The following is a 16,423-nucleotide window of genomic DNA, read 5'->3' on the forward strand; positions in this document are numbered from 1 at the left end:
AGAGGCTAAAGACTACAGCCAGTAGGAGGAGCTGTCCCGCATGTTCTCAACCCGCCCATATGGGATCTCACTCACAGAATGTACACATAGTTTCAGCCGTTTTTCTTTGGAAGCTAAGCTAGCAGGCTCTTGCTCTGTGGAGAAAGCTGAGTAGTAGGAGAAAGCTGAGTAGTAGGGGTTACCATCCTCTTTTTCTCGGACATGTCCGGCCGTCGAGATCGTTCAAAATGTCCGGGATTTGGCTTTTGGTTTCGGCAGTCGCCATTCATTGTTTACATGCACACCTTTTGTTTCAATCTAACTGAATTCATTCCGATTGGTGAATCTGAATGTAGTGTTTACGTGAACGCTAAACAAGTGATCGGTTGATGTGCGTTTTAACATTGCTAAGAAAATTCCCGCTCCTCCGTGAGAGATACGAGACCGGTGCGTCTCAGTAATCACGCCACCGTGTCAAACAGTGATGACACTGAAGACTGGAGTAATGATGCTGAAAATTCAGCTTTGATCACAGGAATAAATTACAGTTTAAAATATATTAAAATAGAAAACAGTCATTTTAAATTGTCATAATATTTCACAATATTACTGGGGTTTTTTGTTGTTGTTTTTTTGTTTGTTTTTTATCAAATAAATGCAGCCTGGTGAGCAGAAGATACTTCTTTTAAAAACATTACAAAATCCTACTGACCCCAAGCTTTTGAACGGTAGTGTATAGACCGCATTCTACATTAGAATTCAACCAAGCCATGTAAAAAAATAAAATAAAAAATATATATATATATTGATATATTGATATATTGATATATTATATATATATATATATATATATATTTATTTATTACATGGCTTGGTTGAATTCTAATGTAGAATGCGGTCCGTTATTTCTTGATAACAGACCGCTGCTAAGTGTAACACACCGTTGCCATGAAAAACAGAGCGTTGCTATGGACTCAGGATTCTAACCATAGAGACGGAACGGACTATCGTCTTTAGTGGAAGCAATACAATCGTTTTTAAATCAATAAACTCCTTTTTAAATCAATACTTTGTGTCAAATTATTGATTTATTTGGTAGGTATGTAATAAGCGGGTTATGTATATTATTTTTTATTTATGTATTTATTTTTTATTATTTTGCATTTCCGCACAATAAATATTATTTCAATCTCATAAAAATAGATTTATATACAGTACATGTATTATTATAATATTTTTATAATGGATTTTCATAATTTACAAATAAAAGTCATTCATAATACAATAAAATTTACATGAGTAAAATAAGAGTTACAGTTTTTTACTGATCGCTATGACAATTTTTTTCAATACTTTTAACAATTTTCCTAAACTCTTAAGGCACTAACGCACCTACAACACACAATTGGCAAAAACGGTCAATTTCATGCTCAAAATCACACACTGTAAACTAAACTCCAACACTAATTTTCAAAATACAATAATACACTAACACTATACACTATGTCAACCAAAACAATAACACAATTTATCTTTGAACAGGAACATTTAGTCAATCATCGCACAATATCATAAAAACAATAACATCAGATGGAATTACCGAAACTGCATTATTTAATATGTGTCAGGTCTGCCCTTATATAGACAGTATATTGTATTGATCATAGATTGTTTTTTTGCACTGCAGTTTTTTTTTGGTCTCTCTAAATTTTTGTTCTGTTTGGGTTTAGTAAAGTGCATTTTGTTTTGTTTTTTTTGCAGCAGAAATTCAATACAAAACAATTGAATGGCCCTTCTCTTTATAGAAAGCTCTTATAGCTTTATACTACGGTGACGCATTGCTGCCACATACATATTATTTTTTCCACTCAATTATGTCATAATAACGAGATCTTATGTCGTTAAAACGACATTTTTCTCGTAATAACGAGATCTTATGTCGTAATAACGAGATGCTATGTTGTTAAAACAACATATTTTTCTCGTAATAATGAGATCTTATGTCGTTTTAACGACATCTTTTCTCGTAATAACGAGATCTTATGTCATTTAAACGACATCTTTTTCTCGTAATAACGAGATGCTATGTCATTAAAACGACATATTTTCTTGGCCTTATGAGGACATGTGTAGTCATAAAGTCCCTGATATACTTTCCGCTCAATCGAAGAATGAACTGGTGTGACATCAAAATGGTATTTGTTTTTTGTTCAAAACAGCTAGTCAAAGCAAACTTTCTGGAAAATTTGCTCTAAACACTTTCAAACTACCATTGGTCCATGGCGATTACGTAATATAGGGGTGGGTTTGAGGCTCCGCCGCCTTTGAGATGGAAATCTTCTCCGGTTAATTTATTCTGTTCAGTCCATTTAGGTCAGACGCAAGTAAAAACATAATGGAGAACTGCTTTACATTTACATTTACATTTAGTCATTTAGCAGACGCCTTTGTCCAAAGCGACTTACAAATTAGGACAAAATACAGCGAGTCATCATAAAGAGGCAAAAGCAACAACAACGCAAGAAGTGCTCAAAATACGAAGTTCAGGTATTATTCAGAGTAGCATAAGCCTGATAAGTGATGTTTCAAAGGGAAAGGACATTTATTTTTATTTTTTTTCTATAAGGTTAAGTGCTCACGGAAGAGATTGGTTTTCAGCTGTCTTTTGAATGTTGTCAGGGATTCTGCATTCCGGATTAGGGTGGGGAGAGCGTTCCACCAGCATGGAACTGTGAATGAGAATGTTCTGGAAAGTGATTTTGTGGCTTTCTGTGATGGAACCACGAGACGTCGCTCGTTGACCGATCGTAGGTGTCTGGTAGGGATGTAGACTCGTAGGAGTGAGTGAAAGTAGGAGGGAGCTGAGCCTGTGATAGTTCTGTAAGCAAGCGTCAGTGCCTTGAACTTGATGCGAGCAGCGAGAGGTAGCCAGTGCAGAGAGATGAACAGAGGAGTGACGTGGGCCCTCTTGGGCTCGTTGAAGACAAGACGAGCTGCAGCATTCTGGATCATCTGTAGGGGTTTGGTTGCACATGCTGGAAGTCCAGCCAGAAGAGCATTGCAGTAGTCAAGCCTAGAGATGACCAGGGCCTGGACGATAAGTTGTGTTGCATGCTCAGTTAGGAAAGGCCTGATTTTCCTGATGTTGTGCAGTGCAAACCTGCATGATCGAGCTGTCTTTGAAATGTGATCTGTGAAGGTCAGCTGGTCATCAAACGTTACTCCAAGATTTCTGACCGATCTTGATGGGGTGATTAATGATGACTCCAGCTGGATGGTGAAGTCGTGCTGTAGAGACGGATTGGCAGGGAGGACGAGAAGCTCAGTCTTTGCCAGGTTGAGCTGCAGGTGATGTTCCTTCATCCATGTGGAGATGTCCGCCAGACAGCTTGAGACCCGTGCAGCTACTATGGGATCATCTGGTTGAAAGGAGAGGAAGAGCTGTGTGTCATCAGCATAGCAGTGGTAGGAAAAACCGTGTGCCTGTATGATGTGTCCCAGTGATGTGGTGTAGATGGAGAAGAGGAGGGGACCAAGAACTGAACCCTGGGGAACACCTGTGGTCAGCTGATGTGCTCTGGATACCTCACCTCTCCATGCGACCTTGAAGGACCTACCTGTGAGATAGGACTCAAACCAGTGGAGTGAAGTTCCTGTGATGCCCAGTGATGAGAGGGTGGACATAAGGATCTGATGATTCACCGTGTCGAAGGCAGCAGACAGATCCAGGAGAATGAGGACTGAAGATTTGGAAGCAGCTTTTGTGATCCGTAGGGCTTCTGTGACTGACAGTAGTGCAGTCTCAGTTGAATGTCCTTTCTTGAAGCCAGATTGGTTGACATCCAGCTGGTTGTTTAGAGACAAGAAGGATGTTAGTTGGTTGAAGACAGCTCTTTCAAGTGTCTTCGCAATGAATGGTAGGAGAGAGATAGGTCTGTAATTCTCTACAAATGATGTGTTTAGCGTGGGTTTTTTGAGCAGTGGAGTAACCCGAGCCTGCTTGAATGCTGTAGGGAAGGTGCCAGTATGGAGGGATGAGTTGATGATGTGTGTGAGTGATGGTAGAAGTGTGGGAGAGATGGCTTGTAGAAGGTGTGAGGGGATGGGGTCAAGCGGGCAGGTGGTAGGGTGACTGGAGAGGAGAAGTGTAGATACTTCTTCCTCGGTTAGCGAAGAAAAGGAGGACAGAGGGGTATTGGCTGTGGAAGGGGTCGGTCTGGGTTCCTGTGTGTGTGGAGCTGAGAACTGACTGCTGATAGCTGTTGTTTTGTTGGTGAAGAAGTGCGCAAAATCATCAGCAGTTAAGGAGGAGGCGGGTGGTGGTGGAGGTGGACAGAGGAGAGAGTTGAATGTCTTGAAGAGTAATCGTGTGTTGGAGGAGCTGTTGATCTTGTTGTGGAAGTATGAAGATTTTGCATCATGAACATCAACAGAAAAGGAGGAGAGGAGAGATTGATACATACTCAGGTCAGATGCGTCTTTTGATTTGTGCCATTTCCTCTCCGCTGCCCTGAGTTCGGTCCGGTGTTCCCGAAGAACCTCAGATAACCAGGGGTTAGAGGGAGTAGCGCGTGCTGGCCTGGAGGAGAGAGGGCAGATAATGTCTAGAGAAGAGATTAGAGTGGAGCATAAGGTGTCCGTTGCGGTATTCACATCCAGAGATGAGAATTGTGAGGGTGGGGGAAGAGAGGATGATACGGCAGAGGAAAGATGGGAGGGGGAAAGTGAGCGCAGGTTTCGTCTGAAAGTGACTGGTGGTGGGGGTGGTGGTGCAGGGGTAGAGAGTTGTAGACTGAAAGTAATGAGGAAATGATCTGAAACGTGGAGAGGTGTCACCAGGATGTTTTCTGTGGTGCAGTTGCGTGTGTAAACCAGGTCCAGTTGGTTGCCTGATTTGTGAGTACCTGTGGTGATGAGTCCTTTGAGATCGAAAGAGGCTAGGAGGGAGGTGAAGTCTGTTGCATGTGGCTTTTCGAGATGAATGTTGAAGTCACCGAAGACTAGTAGTGGGGTGCCGTCCTCAGGGAAAGTGGACAGCAGCACATCCAGCTCATCTACAAAGTTACCCAGCTGACCTGGGGGGCGATAAATGACTACAATATGGATTTTAATGGGAGTTGTAAGTGTAATAGCATGATATTCAAATGAGTTGTTGTTGCATAGAGAAGAGAGCGTGGAGTATTTGCAGTTGTTAGAAACGAGAAGCCCTGTACCCCCACCTCTCCCAGACTGGCGAGGGGAGTGGGAGAAGGAGAAATTGCTAGAGAGAGCAGCAGGGGTTGCTGAGTCTTCTGGACGAATCCAGGTCTCAGTCAGCCCCAAGATACTAAGAGTAGAATGAGATGCAAAGGCTGGAATGAAGTCAGCTTTATTGACTGCTGACTGACAATTCCATAGACCCACGGAAAGAGAGAGAGGAGTATGTGAGGATGTGAGGATGGGACACAGATTGGCAATATTGCGCTGTCTATTGCGCGTGATGAAAGGACGTTGCCGAGAGATAACAGGAATGTATTGAAAGCACATGTTGATTAAGGTGAAAAATAAGATAAGTAGAGGGAAGAAAAAGGGAAGAGGAGATACGTAAGTGCCTTTCTGGTGTCCTTGCGCGGTGGAGTCGCGCAGGTAGAGTCGCTGGTCTTTACCCGAGTCGGTCTTCACACGAGGAGCCTGAACGCTTCCGCTGACGCTTCCGCGACAGCGTGCAAATTACACAGATATACAGATAATGCTCTCACCGCTTGAGTGAGTACAGCTGTTTCGTTCGGGCAATTAAGTCAATAACGGCAAAATGTGTCAAATCTAAAGTGCTAGGAGCAAGGGCTTAAGTTACGTGCAAATTAGATTGCTATAAACATTTACATGTGTTTCGTTCGCGGCTATTTCTCTAAAGTGCCAATGCGTCTAACTGAAATACAGGATTATGTGAAATTAAAATTAAAAAAGAACAAGAGAATCGAAGATGGCCTTACCTTGACTAAAATACAGCACTGAAATATCAGGAGAACAAGGTATTCTAGAGAAAACCACTTGCGAGCTGCGTGCCTCTAGTATGCTGCCCGCTGGTCCTATTGAAGTGATCTGAAGCCCTTCTATTTATATCTATCAATTCTTACAGATGCTGTTTCGTTCGGGCAATTAAGTCAATAACGGCAAAATGTGTCAAATCTAAAGTGCTAGGAGCAAGGGCTTTATAGTAGGAATTAGAATAGTATTAGTATAGTAACACTTTATAGTAGTAATTCTTATTGAAAGTGACACTAACACTGTTTTTTCATGTTTAAAACTGTAAAGTATATTGTATATTCTATTGTATAAAGTGCTATATAAATAAACGTGATTTGACTTGACTAGTGTGCCGAATTGCAGAGCTGGTCAAACATATCCACGTCACCATGATCAAATGTTTTCTTAACTGCTGTTTTCTTACCGCTGTCATTTTTGTTGTGTTTATTTTGTTATCAAGAGGAAAGCGTGAAGCACATATTCACATAAACGCCACTCTCAGTAGCGTGGATGGCGTCGGGATGTTCGTGAACAGTATATCGCTGATCAAGTATTTCAAACGTCTTTTTACCCCTAAGCGAAGAACGAAAAATAACTTTGTTGTATGTCGGGGCCTTTACTAAATGCACATGGCTTGCTAATCAATACTGCAAAGTTGATTCTCAGTGAAATTGTCATCACATCTTATTAGCTCATGAGCTCAAAAGATGATTCTTGGTTCAATGAGTGAATTAGTTCTTGACTTGAGAGCCGTCCCTGATTCAATGAAAAGAGCAGATTACAAAGAATGATTCTTTGACTTAATCCCTGCTGGTATCGGTCCACGCTTTAAATGGGAACGCTCAGCATGAGTGCTGCATTTGAGTACAGGAGGAAAAGACTGATTGAGTGATCAGCAAGTGGTATCAGAGTGTTGATATTTGCTAGTTCATATTTGATCATTGAATAATTGATCATTCTATTGCATAATTGTTTTACCAATTGAATACCACTGATGATTCAGGTGGAGGAGCACCCTGCTGGTGTGAAACGAAGTGGCACAACCATTGTTGATTCAGGTGGCACCTGAACACCCTCTACCTGATGAGGTGGAAATATCTTGATGAGGTGGCCATCTTTCTCCACTGGGGCAGAACTACTGATGGTCCAATTCAAGGAACCTGAACAGTAAACTCTACCTGAAAAGAATTGCCATGCTCCTCCACCACAGTTCCTCCAACCACACCTGCAAGAGCATCTACCTGAAAGGTGAGGGAGTAGAAGGACAAAGAATGCGAGAAAGACGTACAAAATGCAAGTCATCCGTTCAGAAAATTTCAAGATGGATGAAAAGAAGAGAGAAACAAGAAACAAAACACAGAAAAAAATCCAAGGTGCAATTCCACCACTAGCAATGGCAAAACTTGCATGGATTGACAAACACAACAGGTTCAATAAGGCATATAAAACCTAGAGAATGGTCTCCTTATCAGCATTTGAGCCTCAAGAAAATATGCAGGTGGTGGAAGAAAGAGACCAAATGACAAGAAAAGAAAAAGATTGAGCCTCAAGAAAATACAAAGGTATCTATCCATCTGTCTGTTCAAGGTGAAATGTAGTAGAGTACGTGACTTTTTCCACCTGTAGCTTCGTATGTTCACCACTAGATGTCCTACAGTCTTCTCTATTACTATAATTCTTCATTGCTGTGGTTCTGAAAATGTGCACCTGGTAAAAATGGCACCAAAAAGAAAAAAGTGTAATGCTGTGGTGACCTCTGCTGGTAAAATATAAGGATTACACAAATTTGTAAGGATTGCCAATTTTAGTAAAATTATTTTATAGTTTTCCAGTTTAAAGTGAAAAATAAGCAACAAAATGTATTTCATTTGTTATTTGTTGAATACATTAAAGTGTTAGTTCACCCATAAATGAAAATTCTGTCATCATAGTCATTTCTGAATGACTTGCTTCTTCTCAAAAGAGTGAATAATCATAAGAATAATCGAACAGTTTTGGTGACCACTGACTTCTATTTATTGCACACACACAATAACAACACAGAGACATTTCTCAAAATATCTTCAATTATGTTAAATAGAGAAAAAAAACAGTAATACAGGTTTGACATGTGGGTAAGTAAATGATGAATTTTCATTTTTGGAGGGTGAACCCCTTTAAAATTCCACATAAATTTGTCTTAAAAGTTTTAAACAAAATATAAAGCATGATAGGCTGGTGTTATAAATAATCCTGCATGTGAGGTTTTTGCAACCACAAAGAAGGTGCAAAAGAAATATCTGAACTTGCCACAATGACTGTACTCTGCCAAAAAAATCTGCATTATTTTTATTTTATTTCTAGACATTTTCTGAAAAGCTCCAGCTTGGCCTAATATTAATTTGTTTATTTTTCTTACCACACAGAGACTCAGAGAGGAAACATCTCGGGTTACGACTGTAACCCTGGTTTATTGACGCTATGGGGAAGGCCATCAGCTTGATCGGTGTCTGAGACACAGGTAAACAAAAGCTAATAATCATTGGCATACAGCAGTCCATTGTGTAACATTCAGAGCGCCCTTGAGTATAAAAGGGCACCTGAGTTACACGTCATCAACTCTTTTGTCTGAAGCAACGTCTCGTTCCCCTTCTCAGGGAACCAGGGTTCCCTTTCGTCAGCAGGGAACTCCGACGCCTCGTCGGGGGAGTTCCCCTGACGAATTGGGATCACGCTAGGGAGCCAATTGCCTTCGAGAGAGTTAACAACGAGCCAATGAAAGAGAAACTGAATTGGCATGCAATATTTGCATTCCGTGGCCCGCCTACCAGCGCGGGTATAAAAGGCGGAAGTAAACATTGCGCAATGCTTATCGCCTCGGAGCCGAACAGGATTGCATTGTCTGCTGCTGTTTCCGCCTGAGAAGTTTTCTTTGAGTTTTTTCAACGAGTCTCTCTTCAGGAAGAGTCCTCTTTGGTGCCGGTGTTACAGCCTCTTCAGCGATCGCCGCTTTATACCAGCTGTGCTTATAAAAAAAAAAAAAAAGCAGTTTTCACGGCTGGTATTGAGTGCCCACACGGGCTTGCAGTTTCCCCGTGTGTGGCCGCGGTGGGTCCCTGTGTGCTTCGGCACTTGAAAGAGAGGTTCTCTCTCTTTCCTGAAAGAGCTTTTGCGGGCGACCTGCGCCTTTGTCTACGTGACAAAGATGTCATCTCGCCCGTGTGTTTCTGGATGCGGTAGACTTCTGTCTCAGGGTGATGGTCACAGATACTGTGTCTCGTGCTTGGGCTTAGCGCACGCAGAGGCAGCATTTGTGAACGAGTCATGTTCTCATTGTGGGAACATGACTCTGGCGGCGCTCCGCTCAAGACTAAGTATCCTTCAGCGGAAAGTTGCTGAAGGTGTCCCTTCAGTCTACACCCGATCTAGTTCGTCTGCTGGTTCAGTCCAGCAGGCGACTACTTCGGCTGTGGCTGTTGGTGAGCGTATGAGGGTTACAGTGCGGAATATCTCGCCAGGTGAAAGATCCTCACGAGGTTCCCACTCCTCAGTAGCGCCGCTGCCATCGGTGCCCCCGTTGGAGCCGCTGGAGCCGCCCCGTGCGGTTCCGGTAGTCTCCTTCGGAGCGCCACCTGAAGATGCGATGTCTATCGCTGCATCGGAGGGAGAGCGGTCATCCTCTGGTGACGAATCGGCGGGTCTACCCCCTTCGGGTGTGGTGGCCGCGCCCGAGCCGGATCCTGAGATGGCCGCTATGCTTGCCCGGGCGGCCGCGAAGGTCGGGCTCGTGTGGAACCCTCCACCGTGTCCCGAGCCTTCGCGGCTCGATGATTGGTGTATCGGGGCGGGCCGCGCTGGTTCTCAGCGTCCCGCTCCGGTCCCATTCTTCCCGGAGGTGCATGAGGAGTTGACGAAGTCGTGGACGGCACCCCTGACTGCCAGACACAGACCGACTCACTCCTCCTCCCTCACCACTCTGGATGGTGGGGCGGTGAAGGGATACGAGGGAATCCCCCCAGTGGAGCGGTCGGTTGCGATGCAATTGTGTCCGAAGACCGCTTCCACTTGGCGGGGTGCCCCTTCACTCCCCTCCCGCGCCTGTAGGTTCTCCTCCGGTCTGACCGAGAAGGCCTACACGGCGTGTGGAGAAGCCGCTTCCGCCCTGCATGCCATGGCGCTGCTTCAGGTTCACCAGGCCAAAGCGCTTCATGACATGCAGCAGGGTGGTCCCGACCCAGGGGTGCTGCAGGAGCTGCGTGTGGCGACGGACTTCGCCCTCCGGGCGACGAAAGTCACCGCACGTTCTCTGGGACGGGCGATGTCCACTTTGGTGGTCCAGGAGCGCCACCTTTGGCTTACCCTCGCGGATATGCGGGATTCAGAGAAAGCTAGATTTCTGAATGCCCCCATATCCCGAGGGGGCCTTTTCGGCGACGCGGTGGGGGACTTCGCCCAAGAGTTCTCCGCCGCCCAGAAGCAGTCTGAGGCGCTTCGGCATGTCCTGCCCAGGAGACGGAATGCTGCTGGTCCGTCTTCTGCGGCCGAAGAACCTCAGTCTGCTCGTCGCCGAGGGCGCCCTCCTGCGGCCGCTTCCGCTCCTCCTCCTGGGCAGCAGTCCAACCCCAGGAGGCGGGGTTCAGGTCGCAAGAGGGCTCCCCCGCCCGCTCAGCCGCCTCCGACCCCCAAGAAGAAGACCAAAGGGAAGAGGCGTTCCTGAGACGGGCGACCCAGAGGACCGAAGAGCTGCTCTACAGGAGGGGGCCTCTGCTCCCCTCCTTCCCCCGGAGGAGGGCCGGGTGGAGAATCCTATGTTGGTTTTTTCTGTTCCGCCGCCGACCAGCCGGTCGGTGGTACCCAAAACTTCAATAAAAGAGCAATTTCTTCCTCCTCTGGGTCATTCACGGTTGGGACTGCTGAACAAGCAGTCTCTCCCGTTAGAGAGTGGGACGGCAGTGTGCGCCACCCTTGGGTCTCGCCACTCTCAGTCCCCTCTCCCCAGCTCTCAGATAGCAGTGGCGCCACCTCGGTCACGCCACTCCTGTCTGCCGCTGGGCGGGAAGGTGGCGAGACCAGCAGCCGCCCTCGAGCCTTGCTCCTTGTCTCCCCCCCTTCCCTCGCCAGGCGACAGCCCGCAGCAGAACACTCTCGGGTCTTCTCTGCCGTCTGTCCCCCGGCGGAAGCAGGTAGGTGTTGTCCAAGTACACACCCAGACCCCGCTCTCGGCCGCTACAATGCCACCGGAGCCGTGTCCCTGCCTTCCGCCTCGCTGCCCCTCCGCGGGTACGCCGGCGGTGCGGGTGGGCTCGTTGCGGCAGTTTCTAGGAGCCTGGCTAGCGCTCCCGAGGCCGTCGCACTGGCTCATTCGCACCATCCGGCTCGGCTATGCAATTCAGTTTGCACGCCGGCCTCCCAAGTTCAGGGGCATCCACTTCACCCGTGTGCGTCCAGTGGATGCTCCTGTCTTGCGGAAAGAGATCGACGCCCTGCTGGCGAAGGACGCGATCGAGCCGGTCCCTCCAGCCGATATGAGGTCAGGGTTTTACAGCCCTTACTTCATTGTACCCAAGAAAGGCGGTGGGTTACGGCCAATCCTGGACCTGCGTGTATTGAATCGGGCCCTGCACAAGCTCCCGTTCAAGATGCTCACGCAGAAACGCATTTTCGAATGCATCCGTCCCCAGGATTGGTTTGCAGCGATCGACCTGAAGGACGCGTACTTTCATGTCTCGATTCTTCCCCGACACAGACCATTTCTTCGGTTTGCTTTCGAGGGTCGAGCATATCAGTACAAGGTCCTACCCTTCGGGCTGGCCCTGTCGCCCCGTGTCTTCACGAAAGTCGCGGAGGCGGCCATTGTTCCCATGAGAGAGCAAGGCGTTCGCATTCTCAACTATCTCGACGACTGGCTCATTCTGGCGCACTCGCGGGATGTGTTGTGCGATCACAGGGACATGGTGCTCCGGCACCTCAGTCAGTTGGGGCTTCGGGTCAACTGGGACAAGAGCAAACTCTCCCCTGTGCAGAGGATCTCTTATCTCGGTATGGAACTGGACTCGGTCGCCCAGACTGCGCGCCTCACGGAGGAACGCGTCCAGTCAGTGCTCAACTGCCTCAAGTTTTTTCAAGGCAAGTCAGCGGTCCCACTGAAACAGTTTCAGAGGCTCCTGGGGCATATGGCAGCCGCAGCCGCAGTAACGCCGCTCGGTCTGTTGCATATGAGACCGCTCCAGCACTGGCTTCGCGATCGAGTCCCGAGGTGGGCGTGGCAGAGCGGCACGTTCCGGGTCAAAGTCACCCCGCACTGTCGCCAAACCTTCACCCCTTGGTCGGATCCTGGGTTTCTACGGGCCGGAGTGCCCCTAGTCCAGGTTTCCAGGCATGCTGTGGTTTTCACAGATGCTTCTGCCAAGGGCTGGGGGGCCACGTACAAAGGGCATGCAGTCTCGGGTCTGTGGACGGGGCCCCAGCTGCATTGGCACATCAACTGCCTAGAGTTGCAAGCAGTACGCTTGGCCTTGTGTCGCCTCAAGGGCCTTCTCAAACACAAGCATGTACTGGTCCGTACGGACAGCACTGCGACCGTTGCGTACATCAACCGACAAGGTGGTCTACGCTCCCGTCGTATGTCGCGACTCGCCTCCCACCTCCTCCTGTGGAGTCAGAAGCATCTGAGGTCGCTTCGTGCCGTTCATGTCCCCGGGGAGCTCAATCGTGTGGCCGACGAGCTTTCACGTCGGTCCCCCCTTCCGGGAGAATGGCGACTCCATCCCCAGGTGGTCCAGCTGATTTGGCGAATCTTCGGAGCCGCACAGGTAGACCTGTTTGCCTCTCCGGACACGACCCATTGCCAGTGGTATTACTCCCTGACCGAGGGAACTCTCGGCACGGATGCCCTGGCACACAGCTGGCCCCGGGATCTACGCAAATATGCGTTTCCCCCAGTGAGCCTTCTTGCACAGACACTGTGCAAGGTCAGGGAGGACGGGGAGCAGGTCCTTTTGGTGGCCCCGTATTGGCCAACCCGGACTTGGTTCCCAGAACTCATGCTCCTCGCGACAGCCCCTCCTTGGCCGATTCCTCTGAGGAGGGACCTACTTTCTCAGAGAAGGGGCACCCTAGTGCACCCGCGTCCAGACCTTTGGAAACTCCATGTCTGGTCCCTGGACGGGACGCGGAGGTTCTAGATGGCCTGCCACAGGCAGTGGTAGATACCATCTCTTCAGCTAGAGCCCCCTCTACGAGGCGCCTCTATGCTCTGAAGTGGAACCTGTTCGTCGGCTGGTGTTCTTCCCACGGGGAGAACCCACGAACTTGCCCGATCAGAGTTGTGCTCTCCTTCCTACAAGAGGGCTTGGAGCGAAGGCTGTCTCCCTCCACCCTCAAAGTGTATGTTGCTGCAATATCCGCACATCACGATGTAGTTGATGATAAGTCCGTGGGGAAGCACGACCTGGTCATCAGATTCCTCAAGGGTGCTAGGAGGTTAAATCCACCTCGCGATTTGCACCCTGTACCCTCTTGGGACTTGACTTTAGTGCTTAGAGCGCTTCAAAGTCCTCCCTTTGAGCCTTTGCTGACAGTCGAGCTTAATATCCTGTCCATTAAGACAGCGCTCCTGTTAGCATTGGCTTCCTTCAAGAGGGTAGGAGATCTGCAGGCTTTTTCGGTCGACGAATCGTGCCTAGAGTTCGGGCCTGGCCTGTCTCATGTTATATTGAGACCCCGGTTCGGATATGTGCCCAAGGTTCCTACCACTCCCTTCGCGGACCAGGTGGTGAACCTGCAAGCGCTGCCCCAGGAGGAGGCAGACCCAGCCCTAGCTTTTCTCTGTCCCGTCCGGGCCCTCCGGGTTTATATAGACAGAACGCAAAGCTTCAGGACCTCAGATCAGCTCTTTGTTTGTTATGGAGGCCAGCAGAAGGGGAAGGCTGTCTCCAAGCAGAGGTTAGCCCACTGGCTAGTGGATGCTATCACCAGGGCTTATAAGTCCCAGGGTGAGCCCTGCCCACCCAGGTTGCGGGCTCACTCCACTAGGAGTGTTGCCGCTTCCTGGGCTCTGGCACAAGGCGCCTCGCTAACAGACATTTGTAGAGCTGCGGGCTGGGCGACACCGAACACGTTCGCTAGGTTTTATAGCCTACGTGTGGAACCTGTTTCCTCCCGAGTACTTGCTACGGCCAGTAATTAGAGGGAATAGGTGTGTCGGCTTGCGACGCCATTCCATGAGCGGATACGTGCGTCTTTTTGCTCCGTTGGTTACCCAACAAACGGCTAACCTCGGGAGATCCTCCTCCACCCCCTCCGGTGTCAGGCGTTGCGGACCGCCGGCACCAGGTCTGCTACCTTCAGTAAGGAGTTGCTAGTAGACTGGGTGCCTTTTTCTAGTGGTCCCTGCGGCGACCCATGATTGCCACGTGCAGTTCAGCCGTGTCTTCCCCTTGACAGACTCATTCTGTCGTCCCTGTTGAGTACGCTCCTCACTCCTCCGGACTGGGACTACCTTCAAGGACTGCCATATGTTTCACTACCCTGCGTGGTTAGTACATGTGTGTATTTGAGGGCCTTCCTCTAGGCTGCCTCAGCTTCCGCAGCGTTCCCCCCCAATTATTATTTTCCTTGGGGACGGGCACGCTTTCCCAGTGTTATCCAATATCCACTGATTGGGTCTTGCGGAACAGCAGTGTGATTCCCTAGCTAGCTCCCGCAAAAATTCTGGAAACTGCTGCAGGGTAGCTTAGCTGGGCGCTGGAAGGGGCCAGCACCATGGCGTTTTGGTAGGGATCCCAATTCGTCAGGGGAACTCCCCCGACGAGGCGTCGGAGTTCCCTGCTGACGAAAGGGAACGTCTCGGTTACGTATGGTAACCCTCGTTCCCTGAGTCCAGGGAACGGAGACGCCTCGTCCCGTCGCCATGTTGCTGTACCTTCGCGGAGGACTGGACACTGTTCGGCTCCTCAGCGAAAAGCATTGCGCAATGTTTACTTCCGCCTTTTATACCCGCGCTGGTAGGCGGGCCACGGAATGCAAATATTGCATGCCAATTCAGTTTCTCTTTCATTGGCTCGTTGTTAACTCTCTCGAAGGCAATTGGCTCCCTAGCGTGATCCCAATTCGTCAGGGGAACTCCCCCGACGAGGCGTCTCCGTTCCCTGGACTCAGGGAACGAGGGTTACCATACGTAACCGAGACGTTACAGTCAGGCTTAACCTGAGAAGTTCCCTTCGAAGTGGATCTTCAACACTGCGTCTTTTTATTGACTCTGTGGGGTAGGGAATACCTGCCTCACTAGGCTGTGAGTGAATATGCACAAACATAGTGGGCATAGCATAAATTGACTATGTATTACCATGCAGAAACTTGTCAACCCCATGGGCGCATCGCATCCTATGTGACTCATAGTGGCGTTTCTCCCTAAGCCAATACTCCTGATACTAGGAAAGTACCTCAAGCTTCCTCAAGCTTCTATGCTCTACAGCGAGGGAAGTCACGGCTGTTACACCTTCCTCCCTCCCATGCAGTACAGGCCTCTGCCCTATATGGTCCCAAAAGCAGAGCTCTCAGGGGAAAATATGCCTCAGCTATGTCAGCTTTGTCACCAGTATTTGACAAGGCTCTTAGGGAGCAGTATACCACAGGGGAGCTTCTTCTCCCTTTTAATCGCCCTAGAGTGATTTGGGGACCTGAACCGAGAGGTGCAGATGCTCGACTCTCATCCTCGAGAGAGTGAAGCATGGGTGGAGCTTCCCACAGCAAATAGATCACAATAAATGCATTCAGCTACCTCAAGAGCCAAATGCGCTTCATGTAAACTCTAGATTATTATCTCTCTAGAGAGAATCAAGCAATAACAGAGCCTCTTACTGTGAATGCGTCACCATGAGTGCATCCAACTCTCTTTTGAGAGCTGAACACACTCATGCATATGCTTTCAACTACATACTGTTTATTTACTAGTGTGTTCTAATATGTTTGGTCTCATCTATAAACTGAAATGAATGGTGATGAACTTAATAGAGATATTAAAGTATCCTAATGTACAATCTAGGTACTATTGGTTAAACATGCATTGAGGAGAATATGTTAATGTTCTTCTCCCCCTCTTGATCTCCATTGCCTCATCTTTTGGTTTCCTGTCGGTGGGGTTTCGGTGTTGGTATTCCACTCATGTTTAACAATGCTTTGCTCAGGGTACAAGAAGGAAAGGTAATTGTTGATCTAGGAGAAAGGCCCCGCCACTCCCGTACACCGGTGCGTAACCTCATACTATGATAAAGGCTTTTACGGCCTCGTTTGCACGACAGTGCATTATTTGTTACCACTAAGTTGCTATGCGGTATGTTGTTCCATTCTACTGTCTGTATATTTAAACATGTAACTTAATAAATAACTTTGGCTGCTTTAAAGGCTTTGAGAATCTTTTATCACTGATGATGTTCAAAGCTAAAGTGATTATAACTTT

The 16,423-nt window shown here is 48.1% G+C and overlaps 1 protein-coding gene across 1 annotated transcript in view; it reads right to left on the minus strand.

Moving 5' to 3' along the window:
• Window positions 1–16,423, minus strand: part of myoc (myocilin) — a 261,947-nt gene that overhangs the window by 136,685 nt on the left and 108,839 nt on the right. The gene's annotated exons all lie outside the window — the stretch shown is intronic.

Source organism: Leuciscus leuciscus (assembly GCF_965113295.1).
Source record: "Leuciscus leuciscus genome assembly, chromosome: 19".
In the NCBI taxonomy this organism is placed as follows: Eukaryota; Metazoa; Chordata; class Actinopteri; order Cypriniformes; family Leuciscidae; genus Leuciscus; species Leuciscus leuciscus.